General features: G+C 38.1%; 2 protein-coding genes across 4 annotated transcripts in view; one reads left to right on the top strand and one right to left on the bottom strand.

Moving 5' to 3' along the window:
- LOC126869717 (plexin-A4) overlaps positions 1–22443 on the bottom strand; it is a 426446-nt gene that overhangs the window by 174207 nt on the left and 229796 nt on the right. The gene's annotated exons all lie outside the window — the stretch shown is intronic.
- Positions 1–22443, top strand: part of LOC126869740 (PI-PLC X domain-containing protein 1-like) — a 276559-nt gene that overhangs the window by 187413 nt on the left and 66703 nt on the right. Inside the window, exon 8 of one of the 2 annotated variants that reach the window (XR_007690984.1) lies at positions 6140–6160. The exons of the other annotated variant lie outside the window; for it this stretch is intronic. The gene's annotated coding sequence lies outside the window, so the exon portion shown is untranslated. Of the gene's footprint in view, positions 1–6139; positions 6161–22443 lie in introns of those variants that run through there. 2 annotated transcript variants of the gene reach the window in all.

Here is a 22443-nt window from a genome sequence, read left to right as displayed (position 1 = left end):
TCGAAAATGAAACAAAAGGCGTCGCCGCCCCGTAGCGAAGGTTTCACCGAGGGTGATAGGGCCCCGAGACGCCGGCGTTCGTTCAGCGGGGCACTGTGCCAGCGACATTATTAAAATAGAACGCCGTACCAGCTACCGAAGACAGAGAACGAAAGAGAAAGGGTAGAGGAGAATGTTCGAAGGGCGCGCGAGACACCAACGATGACGAAGGACACGAAGGTACGAGAGGAGAGGTCGAGTAGCAGCTATCAATGGGTCGACGCCTGAAGGGTTCTCGCCCTTCCGTCGTTTCCCTTCACGAGTTTCTTAGCCGGAGCACGCGCCACCCCCGGCACGCTGCCTCCGCGAGCGCAGCCGACCCTGCGCGGACCAAACGAATTTTAGCCAGGCTTAGCCCGGGGGTTGGCTGCCGCTTTGGGGATTGGTCGAGTCCTCTTTGCTCGTCTCTCTCTATCCTTCTGCTTCTTTTTCCCGACCCGTTTATTCTCTCTCTGCTCGACCTGCCCCTGTTGCCAAGTTTCGGCTCTCACCTGTTCCCTTTTCAGCCGGAAACCACCCTTGTACTGTCTGTACAGAGTGTGGACGTAATATCTCTATGGGAAAATTAATTCTTTTTGGAGGAAGATTTATTATGGCTGGCGGAGGGTGGTGGAGTTGTGAAATTGGTTAGAAGGTAAAGTTCATATTTTTGGCGGGTGGAAATAGGAATTCGAGATGTACTGGAGCTCGTATTTGACCACTCTGAAGTCGTTGCAGGTGTATGAAATATATTTCCAATGGAAGTCTTAAATCTTTTGATATATGTGGGTTCCATTTACTTTATCAAATTATTATTATATCGGAAGATATGTGTCTTCTTCCTTTTCAATACATATTCTCATGTACATCTTTTTGGACGTTCATTTACAACAAAATAAATGATCAAATATGAAAGTGGGGATGATTTACTCGCATCATCTGCTATAATTTTCTCTGTAAGAAATTTAGAAGAACGCTCTACTTTAGGAAAAGATTTATCAATTTTAATGAGTTTATAGTTGAATTTAAAGGGTGGATTTCTTTTCCCAAAGCAACGTCACGTCCTCGATTCTTGTGTTGCAGATTGTGTTCGTGCTCGCGGGATATCTGCCGATCCGTGATCTTGCATGAGGTTTCAGTGCGGACTTTCTTTGTTCTGAGGAATTATACCGGAAATTCGAGGCAACGTGTCTGTGTTTTGCGGCAGAGAGAGAAATTCAGTACGGAATCTTGAAAAGGGATCGTTTTTGGTCGACGACGATATCAAGTCCCTGGGGTAAGCACAATTTTAGAGCACGATAAATATAGTTGAAGGAGTTTTGTTCGAGGGTATTGTTTCTGGTACTTTGGGGATTGTAACATCGCGACAGATCGACCCTCTCCCGTTAAGGAAAATTCGAAATTGAATACACTGTCGAAGAAAAAAATTCGTACAAGTATATACGTTAGTATGAAAATTATGCATATGAAATGTTTCATCAAAATTTATATTTTACAGTCTAATGTACTATCTATTAAATTTTGTCTCATTGTTAATCATTAATCGCACCAAAGAAGAATCGAACTCTGATTGTAAAATGTAGTAAGAACTTTAATAAACATTTCAGAATTTTTCCACATATTTTGCAAGCTTAGAACAGTAAAAGAAATAGTCGTGGATATTGTCAGGTAAAATTAATGATAAAAAAAGGAGTAGCTGAGCAATAGCTTAACTTGACTGTGCTTTTATATTTTTGTAGGCTTTTATTCACAAAATGATTAAGTCTAATATTACAATGAAGTAGCGAAGTTAAAATAATTGTTCGAGTCACGGCCAAGACTGTACATAAGATTAGTCTCGTGGTCGAATGCATACAGTTTTTATATGTTGCGTTTGTAGGTGTTGAGAGGCAAGGAGAGGATCCTGATTGCCCTACGTAATGGGGAAAATGTAATGTTGCGCCATGTGCAAAGGTCAGGTCAAAGCCTAACGGATCACTGTCAGGTAGTATGAAATGACGTAGATTTGGGTATGGTCGTTGTCACACTATCGACGATATAGATTGTTCGCGAAAGAGATAAAAATATGCCTGCCCACTGGTAGATAATAAAACATATTGCTACAAATATTATAACAACAAAACCATCTTTAACGTCTGAAAATGTCTGTAGAACAGATTCAATATCCCATTGATGCCCAGAGATCAATTAAAAAGACATTAAACTCTTGGCAAGCAGACAGCGTGTACTTTCATGCACGTGATATTTCACGCTTTTTCGAGACTGCAGTATATTTATACACGTTGGCATCGGCGACGTCTCCCTCGAGACGCAAAGAGAGAAAGTTCAGGATGTACGCGCTCAACACGCGGAAAATTCTACGACACCGGATCTGGAGCCACGCGCAAAAGCCGAAGAGAACACTCGAGCGAGCTTCAGCCCGAGCATAATGCACTCCTCGAGGATATGATGCGGCTGTTCCTTGTTCCGTCACGTTACGTGTTTTGAACCTCGTGTATGCTACTCGTGGACTCGATTAAACGGATATTATATCTGGATATCGCGACCATGTCTTCGAAGCAGGATCGTTCGATGGTTGTTACAACTTGAAAGAAACTTTCGCGGCGGTTGAAGCGTGAAGTGGAAGGGAATCATTTTTTTTTAAATGACATTTTCATGAAATCCATTACGGATAAACGTTGAGTTAATGAAAGAATTGAATATTAAACAGCAGTCTTTTTTTCAGTCTATTTACATTATCGAATTCTATTTCGAAACATAAAAAAGCGGCTGTCTTATTTGATGTTTCTTCGAGTTATACAATTTTAAAATCCTGATGATACGCACAGAAAGTACTTTGGCCTGAATGCAAATACGCAGCTGTCATGTTGTAGAATTCCTTTTGAAAAATTCTAAGCACCTCAGAATTGATTATATTATTTTTATCCTCAAGGATTGTTTAAATACAAAAATTATTTAGACACGAAATTACGTTTCTTCCGCTATGTTTGTATTTTTATAGCTTCTTCTGTTTCGCATCTATCACGGAAGTAGGTCCCTTACATGTTACGAAACATCCTATACATGCAGAATATCCTATTATTATGGAAACAGGTAAGGCACGCGATTTCTTTATCGCGATAAAAGAAATTTTAAAATTCTCTTTGCTATCTTACAACATAAAGGTCCGTGTCTGAAATATAGCTTTTAAGAAACGTGGAAAATTCTTCAATATAAATTATTAAAATTTCTTATAGATAGAAATAGAAATATAGGTTTCATGTTTCAGTTTTGATTTCGAATATTATGTTAGCTTTGTTCAGTTATTAACTGTAAGACGATGTTACTGGGTTTAATTAAATTCCATATTCAATTCAATTTGTTGGAGCATAGGTATGATGGGATAGTTGAACTTGCTACAAGGATTGGTACTTAACTGTTCAGAATGTAATTACATATAACCTTGTCTGGCGAGTTACTGTTGGTCTTTATGTAAATGTACTTAACACGTATACGCGTACTCCAGTTCGAGGAACGAATTGATTGTGACCAAATAACGCTCGATGTAACGAATCCAACAGAACCCGTTTTCATTAGGTTGTAACGCATCGAATATCTGCATTCGTTGTATCAATTGTCTGAATCTTTCTCTTTTGAAGAAATATTGTATTTTCGTCTTTGTGCAGATAAATTTATATTATATACTATATTATATATAAATAGGTGTCGGTAAAATTTTACCCATATATTGTATCAAAATTAGGAATTCTCTCTTTTATATTATGATTTTAACTTCTTAACAATAAAAATGTAATAAAAAGAACTAGTTCGAGATTTTTAGGACATGATTTTCACTGCAAGTGTTGCTGTAACGTTATTGTAAATATCTAAGAAAAAATGCCCAGAAATTATTAAATACGTACAATGTCATATCGCAGTGTAATAAATATTACTTTGTATATTTTAATTATCTTAAAATCAAAAGACATTCGACGATTGCTTTCACGTGTGTATTATTTTGCTCAGAAAGCTTCAGTATACTATTCCGTTCATTGGTACGATCAAGACAAGAGAAAAATAAAATTTCAGAAAACTATACAAACCGAATATGAATACCACGATTTACTTTTAGTTAGTACAACGGTACCACTTGTTAAATTACTCTTGTCACTCCATAGCCTACAATTTCACAGACCATAGAATTGTCAACACTTCTAAAAAAAAAAGAAAAAAGAAAGAAAAAAAGCGATATATTTCCGTGTCATAACACTTCGCGATGTTTTTAGTTTTTGAGCATCATACGTTTCCACCTCTCCTCTAGTTCAGTAAACTGCAGTCTTTTTCCCTTTTTCACGACGATTTTTCACCGATCAGTCGTTCGTGTTTTCCCTTCCCTTTAATTTATCGTCCACAGTCGACTAGCCGCGCCTTTTTGCACAGTTCGACCGGGTTAGGTCACCGGATCGTGGGTTAAGAGGTTCCCCCCTGGGTCACGGGACGACAGTTTTCCCAATAGCTGAGTATCTGTCAGGGGCTGCGAAAGTGCATTGTCGAGCACGTCGAGAGCATCGTCTTACAACGTCCACGATGAATGGCCGGAGTAATGAACCGTTGGGACGTTGTATTCCGATGATATTCGGTTACACGTTACCCTTGGTAGATGTGAATTAATGCTAACTACTATTGAGAATTAAGACATTTCGTTTATTGAGTCATTAAGTAATTCAAAATACATTTCTACCTACTATTACGTTTTCTTTTACTTGTTGCTGTGATCAAGCCAACATATCCACATATACTTCAATATAAAAATATCTTGTACGCTAAATTCGGAAATTTCAACCTTAAACCTTTTCAAACCGCTACACAGAATCATCAAAAATAACCTGCCTATTTATATCACATCAATCCGTTTCCAAAAATTGTTCTACGATATTAATAATACCAACGTCGTTTTACAGTTATTCTGATAAAACCTATAACCCAATAATTCCTGCTATATGAATTTATCAAAAGGACATACTTCAGTAAAGGAAAAAGTATCTTCAATCCTAACCACAACAGTTTCCACCTGAAAACCCTTGCAAATGCTGCTTCTGATAAAACCAACAGCTCCATATTTTTCGTCGCACAAATTCGTCAACAGGATATGCGTCCGCAAAAAAACCTTTCCCCAACTCTAATCCATCAATGTGAACCTCGAACCTTCGCAAACCCAGTTCCCACAATCACCAAGAACGACCACATCACACCCACCCAGCTCCGCCTCGAATCTCCAAAAACGCACTCATCTCGAACTACCATTCAGAGCCCAGAAGAAAAACCTATCACCCTTCACCTTCCCCTACCCTCTATCCACCTACAACAATCGAGTCTGTGAAACTCTGACGCGCCACAATCTTTGGAAATCTCGCTTTTGCAAAGGTGGAACAACATCGTCCGAAACGGGGGATGGTCGCTGTAAGAAACGCTGGCGGAAAGAATCGAGGGTTAGAAAAAGAAGGCGAGAAAGGGGGGTAGGAGGCGAAGGCGTGCACCCTCGTGGAGGTTCGTCGATCGGCGAATCCCCACGTCGTCGTTCCTCAGGATCGGCGAGCTCCGTCGTGGCTCGGTCGTCCTCGGCTGGTGGCCCAGTCCGTCCCCTGTGTTCCGACCCCGTTCCACCAGGTTTCTCTCTACCCTCGGCTGCGCCCCCGAGCAGCCGTCGCGCGCGCGGACGTCCCGACCACCCACTAAACCGAGCCACGGCGCCGAGCCGCGACTACGCACTATTGATTCGCATGGGAACGAACCAAGGAGCTGGAGTCGAGTCGAGGGGCGGAGGAGGAGGGCGAGTGAAGGGTGGCGGGCGAGTTGTCGGCTGGTCCAGGGACGGCGCTTACAGCCGGGTCACCCTGCAAGAGCTCGGGGAAAAACATCGAACGGCCACGGCCCTGATCAACCTTCCTGCATCCCTTGCAGAACCAACCCCCATTCGCTCGCTTTATGTCATCCAAAATCAGGTTTCTGGTTGAATCTAGTTTGCAGGGGTGAGATTTTTTGTGTAGGTTGGCCTTTCGTGGTAGATGGTTGTTCGAAGGTTGCAGATGATTATGCATTTATGGAGGATTTAAGTCTTCGATAATGGCTTCTATAATATTAGGTCGTCCGAAAAGTTTCTTTCGTTTTATAAGGAAATAATGGATATACAACATTTTTCGTTTTATATTAATTTATCGAATTGCGTATGATTCATTTTGTTCTATCAAAATAAAGATCACAACATTCAACAGATTAGGTTTCATGTTTGTATAAAGATGCATCGTTGTAAAAGACGTATCTTTAAAAGAAAGACACTTTTCGGACAACCTAGTACCATGTATTATATTATGTTGTATATTGTATTATATAATATAATATGGTTGTCAGTAAAATCGCGGTATGAGCGACCACCAGCCGGTGATTCCACATGCAAAGATACGCCGAAAGAAAAAAGGAATAACATTTCTTCGTTTAAGGCTCCGTTTTGTAAAGAAACGAGTTTAAAAAGCCATCAGGTAGCCGTGTATTACTTGGAAGTTTCGAGTTATGAAACTTCTGTTTCTGTTCATGTCTGTATTATTAAACATGGACAATGTCGCGATTATAAAGTACTGATCTTATCCTTGTTTACAAAACCATACAAATTAAATATGGGATAAAGGAAAGTAATAATTGATTCGCAGAGATAAGATAACAATAATAACAGGAAGCGAATCGTCATTGTCCATGTTTAATAATACAAACACGAACAGGAACAGAAGTTTCATAATTCGAAACTTCCAGTTAATACACTGGTACCGTAAACAAAAAAATGTTTTTTTTTTCAACTTATTTTTCATCTTGTATATGCTGTACGAATTAATTTCTTTATATGATGTTTCTTATGGTGTCTTTTTAAGTTTACGTTCATTTGTGTTTAGAAGTTGTTGGCTTAGTTCTTGCGGAAGATTATTGTATTACGTTTATGTATTTTATAGGAAATCTAATTCTTCAATGGGTTCTACAAATTGTATGAACTATCGTTTTCTTATACATGCCAAAAAGCTGGCGTACGGTCTGCCATTTTCAGATTTATATTCATTTAGAGATTTTCAACAGAAATTTGTTACCGTTTTGTAAACTGTTAATAGAAGAAAAACGAAAAATCAGTAAAATCGAGTGTTGTAAAAAGAATTAATAATATGGATATTTAATATAAAAACCTTCAATTAACCCCGCCAGTCAATGATACGCTACGTCTCCGTACGATAGTTGCCATTTATCGCTTACCTGAAAATAAAAAGAAAAGAAGCGGTCAGTTAAATATTTCTTAGATTACTAATGTCTTCTTCGTTATGTCTAATATGTCATAATTAAAGAAGAATTTTTTAAAAGCTTAATAACTGAAGTGTTTAAAGATTAACTTAATTTGATATTAAGCAAGATATTAAACGCAACCCCAGTTTAATTTCACACCAGTTTCTCGTGTTTTTCATTTATACATTATCCTACGTGCATCAGGAAGTCTTGGTAAATTTATAACAAGCCACAGGATGTGCAGGCCGTTTCGAGTCAGCGTTTACACGCGGATCGGTGAAGCCACTTGTCAGAATTTTCGCTAACTACGCCTCCATGAAAATTAATACGGATTAAGTCCTATTACAACGTGAAAATCATTATTCCGAAAATTCCACAATTACCGGTGCTAATCGTGGCAAGGCCTGGTTGCTATAACTCGCTGAACCAGTCGTGATAACGCTGTAAAACGCTGTTAATACGCGTGTTGTGTTCCTTGTGGCCCATTTTCTGACGCTGTCAAGCTTAATCTTCCCGCGACGGTTACCGGGTTCATGCTAAAAAAATATATACATTTATTCCGAACAGGTTTCTGGTTATTGTTATTTTCTTTCATATTCGGAAGCCATACCGATCAACCCCATAAATTGAAAAATTGGAGGAACGTGATAACGGTACAAACAATATTCTTAATGTATCTTGAAATTTATGAATTATTATTATTACTAGTCTCTCGAGAAATTAGATACAAATTATTTCCATGCAATGAAGTTGTCGAATTTACGCTGTAAATGAATTTCACGAAATGTTCTCGTAAATGCATAAACATTCATAATCTATTCATTGACTGAAACGATCGTCAATAAACAATTCCATCGTAAGATATTCACATTGGCAGCTTAAATTCAAATCTCAAGTAATCCAGCCAACAGTTAATCGTCTCGCGAAAAATAATTAAGCATCGTAGCCCGACACGCTCGATAAATTGCCGCACCGAAAGTAAAACTTTGCACGGCGAAGATGCAAATTCGAAAGAGGGAAAACGAGACACTTGTTCGTCCACTTGTTGGATCTTCCGAATCCGGCGCGACGTCTAGACGATGAACATAACGTTGTAACGTCTATAGAACTCTATACGTATCGTCTTTCTACCCTACGAAGGCCTGAAACGCGTTCCCTACCGAAAGATATCGTTGGGACGAGCAATCGATCGGAGCCGCTATAAATGGGCTAGCCGGAGCAAAAACGCGTCGAGTGCCCTCCAATGCTTTCCTTCTTCTTCCTCTCGATTCACTGACCGCCACACATGTCGAGCAATACGAGTTACGACCACGAACATCGCTCGAGTTACGAAAAACATTCAACACACACCGTTCGTGTGCGTCGCTTCTTATTATTCGAGCTCAATGTACTCCACTTCCGTCTACGCTCGTACCTCGATACAAGATAGACTGGTAAAACTGTGCAACTTCGTAAACCGTCGCTTTCCTTCACGGTCAGCGCGTTAAAAATACAAAATACGCTACCTCAAATGAAACTCCACGAGTTTATTTCGTGAACGATTTTCTTTGAGACGGTGGGAAGAAGCTTGAGCCCAGGCTTTTCAGCGAGGACGATCCTTCGGAGATGGTGGGCTTTAAAGTTCCTTGAAATTAGGGTCCATCGGAGAATAGACCGGAGAAAAGCATGGCTAACACGGTTTATTGGAAATTCACCATAGTCTTGTGTATCTTCTTTGATGTAGCAGACGAAGTCTGACTTGTTCGGGTTAAGTTCGACGATAAAAGCCGAGAATTAAGAGAATCGTTTTGCGTTTATTTTGTACATGAAAACGTTAAAAAAAACACACTTTTTTTTATAGACGACTAAAAATTTTGTTTGCTATATATAAGAGTAATTATCGTTAATATGTGGCTTGTTTGCTTGAAATTGTATTCCTGTTCCTATTACATTTGACTAGTCGACAAATATCTAAAATTAAAAGAAGGTAAAAATAGATTCTCATTTCTCGCTTCTATATGTCTACGACTCTTAAATAAATAAATATAACAAAATAAATAGAAGTATACATTTTTCAGAACAGCCGAAGGGTCGTTATACTAAATATTTCTCATGTTTTCTTGAAATCTTATTCCTTATTAAGACCAGCAGGAAGAAAAAAGTGTAGAAACCGCAATAGAGCAAAGAATAATAATAAAGACGAGAAACCGGGCGAAAGCAAAGCAACATAAAGCGCTTGTGGTGTGGAATTAACGAGTGGCTCCTGCCGTCACAGCGGAAGTGTCGTTCCGAGGAGGACACGCAGCGAATACGTCGTTATGCTTCTGACCGCAGCTTGGCCGAGTATTCAGACTGGCTGCTGTTACGCTCGTTGCCTCGTTAAATCACACAAACAACGTCAAATATTTCAAATTTACCTGAACTTATGCTTGGCGCGCGTAGCACGTGACACCGATAGGCGATTCGTATAATTTTGAAAAAGTAGCAACGATATTGCGGTCGTAAAGTATAGAAAGCGATGAAGGAGTTTGGAAAACGAAAAATTTTAGGGGAAAGTTCTTTGTGTTACGATCATTTCCGTAACGATAAAAAATAGAACGCTCTATAAAGGAATAAAGATGTTTAATGGAAAGATGCAGGTTCGAACAGTTGATAAAATGAAATTAAATATTTTATGTATTACAATGTAGTATTATTTTTGCGTATTAAGTGTAATCTGTGCATTGTAATAAATGCATGCCGGAAATTTAACAATCATAAATCTACGCTGAAACGAGCCAGATACCGATACGGTTAGTATGAATATTGTATTCGTTGTATTATAGTATAACCTATTAATTTATTAATCTGTATCCTATAATATCATTATATTATATTATATTCTGTTATACTCTGCATTGTCCGCTTATATATCTGTTATTCCATTAATATTTACTATTTTATACACAATAGCTGTAATAGTGCCGATTACACGATTTCGCATGAATCTGAAAAATGCACACAAAACAGTGTTTAAAATTCACACACATAAGTATAAGAATATATTCTATGGAAAATAAAAAAAATAAAAAAGAAAAGGAAGAAAGGTATCAAGTAAACTTTAACAACTCAGGAAGAATTTTTTACGATAAAAAGATAAAAAAGATATAGATGATGTTAAAAATAGACAGTTGATAGGTACTTGGTCGTTTTATGGTCTAATAAAGATACTTTTTATCGTCAGTCTCTTCGTTTATCTACAAATCCTCCACGATCCTGTCCAATGATTCATAAAATCTCTCTTGAAAATGTTTCTAAAACACACCGGGTATCCAAGGCATTTCTCTAACAAAAACCGGTACACATTCCACGCACAAACTTTTCCGACCACTTTCATAACCGCGAGAGTCGTTTCACCACGCTCAGGACACATCTTTTCAGCGGAACTTGTATCTAGCAGCAGGCAGCACACCAAATTCAATTAGTCCGCCTCTCGCTCGAAAGCGCCACTGCTGTCTATTAACTTCGACCAGGGATGGTCTGAAATTTTAACGAGCCATTGTACCATGTTTCAATACGTTCCACTCTTTTTCCACGCGTTTCTTTCTTTTTTTTTTTTTTTTTTTTTTTATCAAACAACGAGTTAGCTCGCTTCAAGGTGCTACATTTACAGTATCAACAAGTTCGTCGATTCTGAATTGACGATAGGAAAAAAAAAAAAAAAGAAAAGAAGCGAGAAGAAACGAATACATAGAATGAGAACACAAACAGAGGTGGAGGTTCTGAAATTTCAGAACGATGTCCAACGTTTACGCCTATTAAGGGCCAACGTGGCCTTATCGCAACATTTCATTTGTAATACCTTTTTGTTATTTTTTTATGCTTACTTTACGCTATTACGTTCTGTTGAATACACATTCTGATTATGAAATATAATTGTTTTCTATTAGTGGAAAAATGTTTGCCTCTTCTCTTAAGCATGCGAACATTAATTTCTGGTCAAATGAATGTTTCGGATGCCGTGAAAATATCCTTTCAAAACGAAGGAACAGTTTAAAATATTTCGCAAAAAAATTGATAAAAGCGACAAAAATAATGTTTGTGTAGCTGGCGGTGCCTGGACGAATTTTGAATCAAACTTGGATTTCAACAGCTTAAATATCACTACAGAAGGAAATTTTTGTTCCCTATCAGAAGTTACGAATAGCGGAAAAAATTTTTCCTATATATATGTATAAATTTATATAAATATATATAAAATAAATATAGTAAAGAAATACGTAAATATATATAAATTAGGTTTCAATAATAGGGTAGAACGATGTATATATATAATATAAATATAATAATAATGATATATAAATATAAATAAAATATAAATAATATATATATACACATCGTTCTAGCCTACTATTGAAACTTAATTTTTCATAAATGTTGGAACACATACTTATGAACAGGGACGTATCTTGATAATAATCTACACTTATCTTACACTTACACTAATCTTACACTTTAATAACATCGCATTTACGAACTTCTTACAGGCTATTTCATCGCTTGGTAATTAATGGATTAATTAACGAGACAAAATCAACTTTCGAAACGTACCATTAATACCTCGTCTCCATTTTCGAGGCCCAACCTTTTTCACTATTTGATGTGCACGTCCTAGGCGCAGCCGCGCGATTATAATTTCCGCGCGACTCGAGTTCAGTGTACTGTCGCGGTGAAACGTCAAATTCCGCAGGGAAAAACTATCCGCTGGTTAAAAAATCGGTTGAAAAAGGGGGACGCGACGACGTAAGTTCGCGTAACGATTTAGCAGAATAATTTTAGGCGAGACTTTCAGCGTACCAGAGGCAAATCAGCAGCCACCAACAGGCTTCTCTCGCAATCGCGCGCAGTAACCTTTGATACGAACGGTAATTACGCGCGCGCAACGTATTTAGCGAGAAAAATATTAAAAAACGAACATGTCCCGGGCGTTGGTTGCGCGGATGAATCGTTTGCACGTGGGATGTGATAGATACATGGTTGGCACAAATTTCGCGAATCTTTCTAACTAACGCCCACGAGATACATTTCGCTCGTTTCTCTGCGAATTTATAATGCATTGATTAGTCAAGACTTTCTATGTTTAGCAGATGTTATTCTACTAATAGCTGCGCTTCTTTGAGCAGATAGTTTATTGACTAATAATGTTTGTAGAGTTATAGTTATCAGGTGTATGTGGAAGGTTGTAAATTTCTCTTTTAGAATATTATAATTTTTAAATTCGACTGAACAAACTTTCTCTGTTCGGTAAATGCTGTTCGATTATTATCTGTGTCTGCCTGCACAATAACTTTTGAAATGAATATTAATAAATTGAAAAGAAATTCTGTTTTGTTGTGGCTAGAGCGCAGATTTTTACGCATTTACAGGAAATGTAAAATTAAAAAAATGCACATAATATACAAAAATATACGTAAATATATGTTTAAAGTATAGTAGGTATTTATTTATCATAATATTCAGCGGATGAAATAAATTTCTACTAGATTCTATTTGATTAGTTAGATACATAAATATATCAATTTGCATAACGAGCCAACGACACTCGGTAGACAGAACATTTAAAAGGGAATAATTTATTACCATCTACCCTCATTTCATTTATTTTAAACAAAATGCTCTCTGAAGAGTAAAAAAAAAATTGTCACAGGAGAACCTCGAAATAATGACCGAATATTTTACATCAAAATCTTAACAAGCTTCCAAAAGAAGTAAAAAATTAACAAAATGTCAGGACATGCTTTTAAAAAGTAACATCGTTCAACAACAAACTCGATAAAAATTTCGTGTCGTCCAATTTCTCAACGTCGCGAAGTTACATAGGTAAACACGTATCGCTCGTAGGATGACCCACTACACCTAATTAATGTCAGGCGCAATTAATCGGTTAAGCTCCGAATTTATCAATTTCGAGCGGTCTCCGGACTCCAGAGAGGCAAAACGTATAGACACGAGTTTGCTAGAGTGCAGGGATAGGTGAAATTACTTAAAACGACTCTCCATTAAATTAATTGCAGATACGAAAATAAATTTCCAAAATTAAACAGCCGCTAAATTACTCTTTCGGGCAATACGATCGCGGGACAGACAGCTCTGTTCGAGTTAATTAATACCGGAAGCCATTAATACTGTTATGATATACATACACGGGTGCAGCCACGGGGAAAGAAAAATTAATAATGCAAACGGTCCCGTTCATCGATATTATAGCAGCGACTACAGTGTGTCCGACAGTGTTTCCGGCATGATTTGCACACGGGGTCGGAAGAATAGCAGGATTATTGCGCGTTCACGCGGTCGCGAATACGTGCGCGCCGCTGACAACCGGCAGAATTCTCTGTTTCGGTACTACAGGGGTGACTCTGACAGAAGTTCAGGGGTTGAAGCGACAGACTGTGTAAGTCGCTTTGAATTTACGTTTAATGGTATTGGTTTAGGGTGACGTAGGGCTACAGTCACGGCATTCTTGTAAGCGAATGTGGTTACATTAACATTGATGAGCGTGACGTTAATTTTAACACTGCACAACGTGCCTATCAAATCGTCGAATCGTGTTCCAACTTTGTATTGATATCGCGTTTCGAGGAGTTTCAGTCAGAACTTTTAGCCAGAAAATTTTCAAAATTCTGTTCTGTAGAGGAGCTTATTGTTAGCAACGATTAAGTATGATGCAGTTAATGATCCTTTAGATAGATGTGAAAAATTCCAAAGTAATCGTGAAGCATATAAAGTATTATTAAAGTATTATGAAAAATTCGATTTATAAACTGTGTAATATTATAACAGCTTTTTCAGATATATCGACAGTTTGTTTTAATCCTATAATGGGAAAAAAGTTCAATACTTGGAATCAGGTTACAGAGGCAGTGGAAATTTTAGAAATGTAAACATGAAAGATTCAACAGCGAATAGAACAAATGAATCGTAAGTAATAACGAATATTATACTGAATATTATTAATGGAAGACCACGCTAAAAATATCAGATCTGAAAACTGTTGAAATATGAGTTTCGTACTACTACCAACATCTAAATATCTAAATACAAATAAAGAAGACGTGTACGTTCGTCACTCATATTGTCAATCTTTCGAAAGCAACTCTTTATCTAAGAATTTCATATGGTTTTGCATACCATCAGATTTCTATCAAGAATAAATTATCCCACGATTACACTTGCAATAACTATCTAACATCGATTTCCCCTTATTAGGTTTCTCTTCTTATTTAATGCCGTAATTATAGAACGTGCAATTTAAAAGGCGGTTTGACTAACAGGTTGAATGATATTTGCCACTCGCCCCGTAAACATTCTCAATGCTATATCTGACAAAAAGGTAACCAGTCCTCTACCAACATATTCTCCATCGATTCCATCTTATTAATTCAACGACAAGCGGAAACCACAAACGTGCCCCGAGATAAGTCTACTATATCGTTGCAACGTGTTGCGTACGCGAATCGATGTCCAACTCGCGAGAACGATAATGAACGAAATTCTACATGAAACGATTCGCGTCTCATTAAATCTCACCGGTTAATGCGTTTGGGTGGGACCGGCCAGGCTCGTTAAACCACGCCAGGCATAAATCTTATTCCGAAAACGGCGAGTTCCCGTTACGCCGGAAAACTGCATCCAACCGCGGCAAGATACTCTCGGGAGAGGGAGTCGCGTTTATCTTGATATATGCGAATAATATGGCATACATCAGCCGTATTCTTTCCTATTTTTATGGAGATGCGCGTTTATCGGTATGGCTAGGGATGCACGGGAGGGGTGGAAGGGAGAATATTAAAACACGAACGTCTCTCTTTATCATCGTGGCTTGTACCCACGCCATGAATTCCCCCGTTACGTAGTACGCCCCCATCGAAAACTTATATTTAACTTTCCTAAGCGTGTAACTATCGTACTATCGCCCCTACCGATGGAATATTCGACGAAAGCGAACCGTTCTTCATTCTTCCTTTTTTCCTTATCTCGTTACGCTTTACGACTCTCTCAGCTTTCTTCTCTTTCGTTTACATGTATAGTGCATTGTAAAATCAGTGAAAATGATCTATCGAATGGATCATTCGTAAGATTTTATGCATGGAGTTGTAATATAGCTTAGGTTAAGTTTATTCAAGGCTCTGAAAATATGAACTTACATAAACATTCACCAACAAACGTTTAATCTAAAACTCAATCGGCGATAAACGCATTAATTACCCGATTATAAGAAGAGTAAAAAAATTCCAACAAACAACGAAGTATCCATCACCTATCCATCACGTCCAAAACGACACCTTTCTGTTTAAGATTTCGAATCTCGTGATTAACACTTTTTTTTCTTCATTTCCGTCTTCTCGTCTTGTTTATCTTATTTAATTTCAAACTGAACCAGCGCGATAAACACGGTAATTACCTATCGAAAAAACGACAAAAATTGAAAAACTTAAAGTATAAAGCAGCTATAGACGACGAAAAGAACACCTCGCTCAATCTAGAGCAACGGAAAAAGGTCACCCAACTCGATTGAACGCGCAAGTCACCAGTCAGCTTTTACCACAGAAACACTCCGCTACGGCTCCGTTTAACGTTTCCAGAGCGTTGAAACCTCTTCAACGTCAAACACGAGTACGAAGATCGAATGATCAGACAGGCACGAACGACGTGACGCACAGTGCGGCATTTGAATGAGGATGCGGGACAAAGATCAAAAACTGCATATAATGTGCGATTTTCCTGAAACTTGACATCAGGGGTTCCAACGTGCGAAAAGGACTGTTTATTAAATCTTTGTTAGTATTGTCCCCACTCCTTGGCTCACTTGAGATGTCTTGAATATTTATTTCTTTGTCTAACCACACGTGATGACGTTTAAATAAATAGTGTCTATACTGGAAACAATCTTTCCATTTTTTCATAATTCATTTATTCTCCCTTCAATTTCATCAAATGTTGCGCTGATATTTAACAAAGAACGGGATTTTCGTAAAGCTTCCAAAAATTTATGAAAATAAACGTAGCCAGAATTGCACTCTTCGATCGAGTCGCGATTACGAATGAATTTCGTAAAAAGATGATGAATATTCAGTGCAGAAGTTTGTAGCAGGAAAAATTATGTAGTGATGCAATACGATGCCTTCTTGACACAGAACAATTGAAATTACAGAACGACTTGAACCGTCCTTTTAAACTGCTCTTTAAAGAAAAAAAGAGAAGGAAAGAAATGTTTAAATTAGAAATTACAATGAGACGTATCTTCGCTCAAATTCTCCATATTTAAAGTGTAACAGACGCGATTTAACAAGAATTAACAAACAAGAATGTACATCGAATAAATGAGCTAATTTTCGAGTGATTAGATCTTGATATTACAAGTAATTTTTTCCGATCCTCTATCGATTTTTCGCGGAATTATCCTTTAAATTTATATTACTTACTTACAGACTGATTATATCATCGAATGATAAGACCAAAATCGAACAGGATTGCATATCTCGATTTTTGTCCACTGCGTGCCGTACGGTACGACGCGACGTGTCGCTGACACGAAGGATCGATCGGTACGTAATCGAATTCCATCGTTGGCCAGGGACGAACGCCTCTATTCATTCAGGATCACGGTCATCAATGGAGGCACGGATTCTTGGAATCCATGTCAAATTCCTGGCAACCGGCCGAAATATCACGATCGTTATTCAAGATCATCGACGAGGATGGTCGTGATCCGATCGAGGGAATTCGCGTGAACCGTGGATGGGATCTACCAAAATGATGCGACGCATGATCGGCAGGTTGAGACTCGCGACGAGAATTCTCTTGGACAAGCGACCAACGTCAACGAATTCCTCCGAATCCCCCATTTGGCCGACTAATCCAGAGAGATAGAGATAGAGAGAGAGAGAGAGAGAGAGAGAAGAGACAGAGAGAGAGAAGACAGAAGAGAGGAAACGTCCCGCTCGACTGACTGGAAATTAGGTCGGGGGTCGGTGTACTACCGGCCGGATCCTCAGGGACAAGCGCGAAGAGACCAAGTGACTCTTTTTCCATTTTTTTCTTTTTTTTTTGTATGTACATCTCCTTTTTCGTGTCTCTTGATTTAACACGTTGACTGCTACACGAATTCTATATACGATATGAAAGTATATATTATAGTGGACAAAAGAAAGTTTAAATACGTGTGGTACAAAATATACCAGAAGCTTACGGAACAGATTGTATTTGATAAGAGCAATGGATAGAGAAAGGATATGCTGTAAAGTATCATAGTTGACTGTTAGCAACGTGGTGAAAGATACAAATATAAAGTTATTAATATGTGCATATACGAAAATGAATATATAAGGTACATAGGATACAACTTAAAACTTTTCTTTTGTTTTCGCCACTGGATGTTGTTGTCGGAGTCGCAACAGATTGAAATATACTACCACGAAACGTATAACTTTTGTAAAATATTATATCGCGTTCGCTGATTTTTTTCTGATAATATTATCTAAGTCATTCGCATTGCGGAACATTCTTTAGTCCATGAGATTCGGCATACTTTAATCATTTCAAAAAATTTAGTAAACTGTGTCAACGTGTTAAAGGTACGTCAATGGTATTTATGAACAATTTGAGAATAGTTTGTTAGCAACGATGTATTCCTAAGAATAGCTGCAACAACTGAAGACTTCTTATAGACTATGCTATAGGTACCAAACATCAAATATTTTAAGAGCGAGAAAATGTTTCTCTGATTTAAAATTATTTTTGAAATTTAATTTGCTTTCATTATTATAAGATCTTAACATATCGATGACAGTATGCTTTGATAAGCATATAGTCTGAATTCCCACGTACTTTTTTAATTATTTAATAAATAATTGAAAAGATTCAAATACTATTTAATAATAATATAAATCTATATTATATATTATATCTATATATATCATAAATAATAAGATATAGAAAGGTGTTCACTATCTTTTTAGAGTACTTTTATTCCTAGTAAAATCAACTTCACTACCACTATCACTGATATTATTTTTACGTTCGACATCACTTGGTACGTCTTACAACACATCTGCACAAATTTCTGCGTACATTCAACAGACTGATCTTCAATTCCCAAAAAAATTTTTAAATATTGATAACAGTTTCTCATTATTCAAGCATGTAGTGTAAAAACACATTGATAACATTTTCTTTATAGCACCCATTGCTTTTTTTACTGTTTTATTTAACAGTAGTTGACACTTTTTATAGGATACTACATGAAGTACGTAAGACATGAATTAGCGTCAATGTGTTAAGTGTAAATAATCCAAACATTTGCACATTGCAAAATTTTCTATTATTTGCACTAATATATTCAAAATTCATCAGAAAAACGATTGTATCCATAGAAAATTCTATATATTCTACCTCTTAGTTGTAAAGAAAACTGATTCGCTTTCATTCGTTTAAATTTGCAAGCACTGTAAATTCCAATCCTGTTTATCCCTAGGTAACTTGTATAAAAAACAGAAAATATATTTTTTCATTTTAGTTTTATTACAAAAGTATATTTTATAACGTTCTAAGCAACAATTATTACAAAGTTGGTGATATTTACATCGTTTTGTGCAATGTTCGTACCGGTGGTTTATCACTTTTTCATACTATTTGTAATTATTTACAAATGAAAATTACTCTTAAATTCTATACTACAATATTTCCATTAGCATGTAGAACATTATACAGAAGAAAAAGAACATTGTTCAATTTTTCCGTTTACATTGTTGTCTACAAGAAATCTTCAACGTATGATATACCCAGGTCCGTAAGTTTCGGAATACGATCTGATCCTCTGCAAAATATTATCATCGATCCAGATTGTTAGGGACGTAATTAATCGATTAGAACGTTGCATTTGCACAATATAAAGATCCAGAGTACGTGGCAGAAAATTGTGAAAATTATTTGCACGAATTTTAGAACAAAATAGTAAGCTAACCCTTACACGAAAACTCGTTTGAACGAAGCTAGATTCCAGATTGGCGCACACTTGAGAACGTCGAAGCTCTGGCTATTTGGCGTGGCTTATCTCACGTGAAGTTTGAGGGTAAATGTGGAAACATCTCGCGGGATACAGCTGGAGTATCTTGTAATAACTCGAGGCTTCGTGTGGCGGGATTGGTTGTTACGTAACCGAATGGGTTGGTAGAGGGAAGCTTGAAAAATAGGTGAAGTGTACGCGTTACGTGGGTAAATGGATGGATGTACTTTGATTAATCGGGGATCGGCTTGTGCAGTGTGTGAGCGTGTTTCGTGTTTTAGACTTATTAGAAGATTTCGTGCAAACGACAAGGGAAAATAGCGGTTTGATAAAGAAAAAAATATCGCTAAAATCAATGTACATGTTGCTGCGATGCAAATAAATATGCATAAACGTATTTAAGAATTTTAAAGGAGAAGATAAAAAGATATTAATATTAATAGCAAAGGAAGTAAAATTGGACAAACGATCCATCGAGTAACTTTTGCCTTGCATCAGGAATATCAACGTTATACGTTGTGGATAAGACGAATAACAGTGGACGGCCACGTTATTCGATAGACATCAAGGGATATTCATTTGTCGATGCTCGAATGAACAAGCAATAGACAAGCACGACATGATGCTAGGATATTCAGATAACAGGATATCCGGATGCTCGCACGCCGGTGTCTCTGTGCGTCTCTTGAACGCTGCGAAGTCTACTACTCTGCGAGCGTTGTTCGACCATTCACTGGTCAGATAGGGTGGCCATTGTACGCAATAATTCCTTCGAGAGCGAAAAACGTCCCTTGTTCCTCGAGAGCTTCCTCTGTCTGTTTCAGATATTCTAGAATTCTTCTAAATGTCACTTCTTCGTTTAGGACTATCAAGAGTATCAGTTAATATTAGGCAAACGAGCAAAACTTTCAAGTATCTTTAGGAATGACAGTATGAGATATGAACTCACAGTTCTCAGAGATATGAACTCACAAGTTCAGTAGTCGCATTATCCAACTACAAAAAAATTGAGACGTTAAAAAAGGCGATAACAAATATTCCTTTAACTTTCCTTCCTTTACAAGATTCTACCTCTGATCCCCAGCCATGTTTTACAATACCAACGCGCAAGCATGTCGAAAGGATTCAAACGGTAAACATACGGTAAACAATTTGTAAACGAGAAGAAACCACTAAAATTGTCAACTAGTCTTCCAAACTAGAGAATCTAGAGATCGGCGAAGTCCGAAGTTAAGTAGAATAAAACCTTTAAAATCCAAAGTTATCAAACTGATCGGCTAGAAAGATCTTCCTAACTACCCTTTAACTCTAATAGTCGCAAGAAGATGAACTCCCGTACCATTTCACGTTACGAGCCGTTGCACCGATCCACCGTAATAATCCTAAATCAATGGGAATCCAATCAAACTACCCCTGATGCGTCCACCGATCGTTCGTGCAACACCCCCCGCCCGAGAACCTAATCGGCAGACGCGTCATTTTCTCCCAACCCCATCTCAGCTTCTTTCAACTCTACGACTAAACCAGCGCGGCTCTTTGGTTACGCTGATCCTGGCGGATTTGCGCGCCCCCTCCTGAATCCAATAAATCTCCAAGCACGGCTACACGTTACCCTGCCACCTCTGGCCCTCTCGCTTTCGTATCAGCGACACAGCCGGACACCCCTCTTCGAGCGTGTCCCTGGACGCGTACGCGCGCGTGCAATGCTCTCTCTCCATCGCGTTTCGCTCTCTTGGGTCGTGTTCGCATGTCAAGCCCAACCGCTCTGACACGCTTTACGCTCGAGAGGCTCCTTTGTCGCGGCTCGTCGGCGCGGCGTATAACTGGCGCGCGCGCACGCCTATGCAACACGCTTATCATCTCCGTTATCGGTACGGTAGCAACACACGCGTTCGTTCACGCTTCTGGCACCGTGTCACCGGGTCACGTCTGCCGACTTTCACCAAGAGAAGTTGCAATTTTTCAAAGAGAACCACCGATCGAGGTAGTCTCGAGCGTGTTCCGGTAATGGCACCAGAAGAGACGATAGTAATGGCTTTGGAATTGTTTCGATGGAGGAAGGGACGCTTCTACGGAGCACCGATATCGACGTGAAATCTCCGAGGATTTTACGGAAGTGGTAAGTCGAGCTGGAGCGGAGGGTTGGTATACTTTGTGTTGGAGAAGTGGAAACAGATTATGCGAATTGTCTGTCTGTCGGTCTAAAGTCGCTGATACGGGGAACACAGAATGTTTATTCCATTCGGGAGATAGGAAGAGGTGACTTACTTGGTGGGAAAAGCAATTCGTTTTTTTTGGGATCCGTTTCTTTTTCAAATGGTGCAACAAAGGCTATTTAGTAATTGGTAGGCTGCGAATGTCTTTGCAGATTTCTATCTTTATGAACATAATTAACAAAGTATATTAAATAACAACGATCGGTATTATATTAGGTTGTCCGGAAAGTGTCTTTCTTTCGCAAACGTGTCTTTTACAACAGTGTACCTTCATACAAACGCGAAACCAAGTCTGTGAAATGTCGCGGTGTTTATCTCAACAGAACAAAATGGGTTGTACGTAATTCGATAAAATAATATAACACAAAAAACGTTGTGCGTCTATTATTTTCTCATAAAACGAAAGAAACTTTTCGGACAACCTAATACTTTGAGTGTTTCGTATATTGTTGCGTGTTACGTACATTTTGAAAAATTTACCGTGAAATATTTGATCTTAAGAGTAAAGTATCGATCGTGTTGATTCTCAACATGCTGTTTTTTTTATGTTAAAGAATATTTCTGCTAGCCTAGTAAAAATTTTATTTCAAATAACCACTATGTTTAAAGGAGTTACAAAGAAAGGATGCGAAGTAAAAGGAATTGAAATTGAAAGAAAAATCTGTGAATGGACAGGAAGGAACAACCACCGGTCCGTCGTCATAAATCTACAACCGCGGATCGTATTGTAAAACAACTCAAGAATGCTTATTATTGTCTCGAACTGAAAGGAAGGTCTTCGACTCGAAATGCAACGAGCTGGTTGATGATAGGGTCGCCCCGTGTGGGTCCGTAAATTATGGTGCTACACGTATGGAAGTTGCCGCATAACTACGTGGAAAGCCCATC

The sequence above is a fragment of the Bombus huntii genome, chromosome 9, assembly GCF_024542735.1.
Source record: "Bombus huntii isolate Logan2020A chromosome 9, iyBomHunt1.1, whole genome shotgun sequence".
NCBI lineage: Eukaryota > Metazoa > Arthropoda > Insecta > Hymenoptera > Apidae > Bombus > Bombus huntii.
Note: the sequence above shows the minus strand (reverse complement) of the source record. Positions and strands in the feature narration are given on the sequence as shown.